Here is a 5359-nt window from a genome sequence, read left to right as displayed (position 1 = left end):
ATTAGAAGATTATTAGTAGTAATAATATATTACAAGTAATAAGAAAAGTCTCCAAATGCCACAGAAATGTGGAGGAAACATTTCAATTTTAAAGCTCTAAAGGACTGAATAAGTCATGTCATTTTGTCAATTCTGAATTCCAATGCATAGTTTACTCAGATTAAATAAAAATCACCTATCAATCAATCAGTCGATCAATAGATAAATACTAAAACAAGAAGCACATGCACAGATGGATCTAGGACCAAAAGAGAAAAATTTAACATTGATAGGTGGCAGTAAAATTTTTATTTTTTGTCAGTTACTCAGAAGCTCCCCACCCTTACCCAGGCTCAATCAGAGTATTAAAAAAGGTTTATGAGAAACTGATACCCTGTTATAAATCACTTACGATCTCAGGAATACACAACACATACTCCCTTTGGAAAGGACAGGGCTTCACTTGGAGGGAAAAAATGCGGAGGAGAATGTCACTTGAGTAGGGCATGTACACTAGGAAAGAAAGTGTCAGCAGGGAGGTAGCTTCTGAAAGATGTAGGCATCTTTCAGAAAGAACTGTTGCAGCAAAATCTAATGTCTAAAATGCACAGTATGCCTCCGAGTGGCAAGGTCTGTTTAGACATAAGAAACAGCAGGTAGAAAGTACTTCTGAAGCAAGCTTAGCTCTGAGAACTAAAGTGGTCATACAATAATATTTTAAGACCATTATAACAACACGAGAGCACTCCAGAAACCTCCTGTATTCTGTCTTCAAGTCACTATCTCCCCTGTAAAGATAACCTTATTCTGAAGCAATGATTAATTTAGGTAATTACTTGTTTTTTAAAAGTTGGGGTCATTGAGTTTTAATATAATACAGAAAACTTACCATTTAGGTATCAATAGTATGAAATTTAATGGACATATGTGATTGGGTAACCACAGTCACATTACAGAACATTTTTGTGTCCTTAAAAAGTCTCAACTATTTTGTAGTAAGTCAACTCCTTTTATCCTGCAGTTCTGACACAATCACATGTATCAGATGTGTTCTTCGTTATCACAACTTGGCCTGGTCAAGAAGGTGATAGAAGTGAAAAAACATCTTGTGCAATCTTTGGAGTTTGTTTCCTTTCACTTAGCAGGATGTATTTGAGAGTCATCTTTCTTCTGAACATATCAGCATTCGTTCCTCTTAATTACTGAATAGTGTTCCATCTTAAAGATGCACCAGGTTAGTTTATCCATTCAATAGTTGCTGGACATTTGTACAATTTCCGGTTTTAGAATATAGTGACTAGAGCTGCTATAAACATTGACATACAGGTCATTGTGTAGACACATGTTTCCTTTTGTCTCAGGTAAATAACACAGTGATTTTGTTGGGTCAGCTGCACCCTTTTGCTTTCCTACCAGAATGGATGAAAACACCAGTTGCTCTGCATCGTTGAGAGCCCTTTGGACTGTCATTTATTATTATACTTTTAAAATTCTAGTCATTCCAATGACTAAGTTCAGGGAAGATGATGCAGTTTTAAATCACATTTCCTTAATCAAAAATGATGTCCAATATTTGTTTAATATGCTTAATTCACATGTATGTATCTTCTCTGGTAAAATGTCTGTTCAAATTTATACTCACTTTTTATTTTTTATCTTTCCTTTTGTTTTCTTATTTTTTAGAATGTAGGGTTCTTTATATATTCTAGGTTCATGTTCTTTATCAATAGCTATCAGTGGTTTCTGAATTCCTTCAACAGTGTCTTTCACAATGCAGATTTTAAGTGTGATAAAGTACAATTTATCATTTTTTGTTCCTATGATTCATGCATAATGTGTTTTATACAAAAACTTGTGACTAATCTATGGCCACACAAATATCTCATAGTTTTTCTTTAGAAACCTTATAGTGTTAGGTTTTATATTAAGATATAAGGTTCATTTTGAGACAACTTTTCTATATGACACTTTTCTATATGACACATAAAATGAATCAATTGGCTTCTTTTTTGTGTGGCATAAAGCTCTTCTACATATTCAGCATCATAATATGTAGCATAAAAAAATAACTATCCTTCTTCCATGGATTTTCCCTAGTAACTTTGTCAAAAATCGATTGACTATATTGCTTGACTCTACTGCTGAAGAATCTATTCTGTTCCATTGATGTAGATGTCTACTTTTTCACCAATGCCATACTTTCCTAATTATTTTAGCTTTGTGGTATAGCTTGAAATCAGATTATGAGTCCTACTTTATTCTACTTTTTCAAAATTGCTTTGGCTACCTTAGTTCCTTTGCCTTTTTTATAAATTATAGAATTAATTTGTCCATTTTTGCAAAAAAAAAAAAATACTTGTTTAGTTTGTAGTGGTGATTGTCGAACACTTTTTCTTCATCTATTGATATAATCATATGATTTTTATCTTTCATTTTGTTAATGTGGTGTATTACATTAATTGATTTACAGATATTGAAAACCAACCTTGCATCCCAGGAATAAATTCATTTTGATTATGGTGTATAATATTTTTAATGAATTGCTGAATTCAGTTTGCTAATATTTTGTTGAGGATTTTTCACAATTTTTAAAGAACTTCTTTAAGTATATGGCTGCATACTGGTATATAGATTACTATATAGAGTCTCCAAACTAATAAAAGATGTATATATCTCAGATTTTGATCTTTATCTCTGAGACTCTAATATATTCTAATGTTCTATTACATAGAATGCTACAGTTACCTGTATGCTGTCCCATCTCTGATGTCAATACTTCTTATTCATGTATTCATCTTATCTCCTCTATTAATGACCTTAAATAGAACTTCTTTAAGTATATGGCTGCATACTGGTATATAGATTACTATATAGAGTCTCCAAACTAATAAAAGATGTATATATCTCAGATTTTGATCTTTATCTCTGCCAGACTCTAATATTCTAATGTTCTATTACATAGAATGCTACAGTTACCTGTATGCTGTCCCATCTCTGCTGTCAATACTTCTTATTCATGGATTCATCTTATCTCCTCTATTAAATACTTAATGACCTTAAATATATCTCTCATACCACTTAGAAGTGTAGAACATTAACAATTAAATAAGTATAGTAATCTTTATTAAATTACTGCCAATTCTGTCATAGTTTATGCTTTTATATTATTTCATTATGTATATGTTTAGAGGATTTTCAGAAAAGAAAATAGATTATATTCCAAGGAAGAGGAAACTGGATTTCAGAGAATTTCAGCTATAAATCCAATGGTACGTGGCTATTTAGTATCAGAGCTAGGTCTATGTTCTGTATCATTAAATTTCTTTTTTAGTTCTAGTGCAAATCTTTTTGCACTGAATGATTATTTTATATCAGAGGCCAACATGCATTCATGAAATTTGCTTCATCATATAGTTTATAGCTCCAGAACCACTCTTCTTTACTGCAAAAACAAAGAAACTCAACAACAACAACAACAACAACAAAAAACACAAGAAAACAGAATTACTTGTTACTTTGTTGTCCCAGAAGAGAATGAATGTGTTTTATCCTTATAGCATTCATGAGGATTTCAAGAAGAGCTTAAGAACCTAGTATAAGAGTTCAAATGCTTAATATTTATAGCATAGCTTAATTGAGTAAGAAGTTCATTTTCACAGGTAAGAAGAAAGATTTTTTATTAATAAGAAAAATATACAGAAGTTATAATCTGAAATCTCAAATTGGATCATTTGCTTTAATGTTTAAATCTGAGAGAAATATTTATAATTAACACAGAGCTGAATTAAAAACAGAATGAGAGAATTCCAGAGAAATAGCAGGGATAATAATAAAGGCTCTACATCTATTGGTCAATAGATTTTTAATTTAGAAATTAACTTAATTTCCTTAATGGAAGATAACAGAATAAAGGTAGTAGATTTAAGGGGCTATATTTCAAATTTCGGAAAATTGTTAAATGGAAAGAAATTGACTATTAAGAAACCACTGAGTTTATACCATTTTGAGATTATCATTTTTATTTCTCATGGAGGAATTTAACTGAATTTTAAATTTATTTTACAAGTTAGCAAACTGATCTAGAAGTCACTTCAGTTTCTTTTAAATAGAATGTTCAGCTTATGTTTGTGGCTTTCTAAAAGAATTCAAGCACATAGTGATGTTATTTCGTGTTGTTTATAAGAGATAATATTTCCAAATTTATGTCGTATCACAATGAGTCTGCAATATGGTCAAGTGAAAATAGCTTAGGGTTTGAAGACAGAGGAACCTGTAATTAATCCCGGCTCTGTTAGTGACTAAATGCGTGACCTTCATCATGTCATACATCAGGCTGGTTCTCGATTTTCTCATCTATGAAAAGACACTGAATTAGTTTGTAGGTTGCCATGCAGATTACATATGATAACATATCCATAATTTCTAACACCTAGTAGCTGTTTTATAACATGTCATAGCTGCAATCATAGCTTTTCTTTCTCAAGCTTAGTGTTTGTAATACTACTCTCATGGACATAAGGAACATTATATGTTCTGACTGGATGAGGGTTGAAGAACTCATTTTAGTTTTCCAGAATGATCGTGTTGTGCTAAAATTTGAGATCTATATATTTGTTTTTTTAACCTGTGTCTCTTAAAGTGAATGAATTAGACATAAATACAATCAGTTCCAATATCCTTAAGTATTAGTTGACAGAAATGCCTGTTTGAAGAGCATCTTTAATGAAATAGATGAACCCTATATTTTCTGTCTATTATTCCGTCAGTTCCCTACAGTGAAGTAGATAATTGCCCTAATGAGACATAATTTGGATTAAAATATACCTTCATTCATAATTCACTTTCTGCATTTGATTTCTCGATACTTATGAGAATGTTATTATGGACAAAATTATCAGAGGAATTTAAGCAAATAGACTATTATTTTACTGTCATATTCAGAGTTAGAATGCAATGACAGGATGTATTTTTAAAATTCCTTATATCATAGAATACTAGGATTCACTGGTTTTAATCATACGAGAATGGTATTTAAATATATCTTAAGTGCCATGTAACTTAAACATATGTATAACTAGAAGAAATACTGATCTTCTGGTTTGGTGCTTACTCATTGCTCAATGTTTTGATGAAAACCTGATTTTATAACTACCTATTGATATTTTGTAGTTAAATAATATTTGGAAGTCATATTCCATATGTATGTATCTTTCACATGTAATTAAAACACTTTCATTAATAAACACACTTTAGTGAATTTAATGAAATAATTGGTATGCAATTATACCATGTTCATGTAGTTGAACAAGAGATGCCTGAAAATTTGGTCTAAACTAAAGTTACTCTTTAGTTTAGAAAGATAAACTTATTTTTCTAATGT

Source organism: Pteropus alecto, unplaced genomic scaffold, assembly GCF_000325575.1.
Source record: "Pteropus alecto unplaced genomic scaffold, ASM32557v1 scaffold1142, whole genome shotgun sequence".
NCBI lineage: Eukaryota > Metazoa > Chordata > Mammalia > Chiroptera > Pteropodidae > Pteropus > Pteropus alecto.
Note: the sequence above shows the minus strand (reverse complement) of the source record.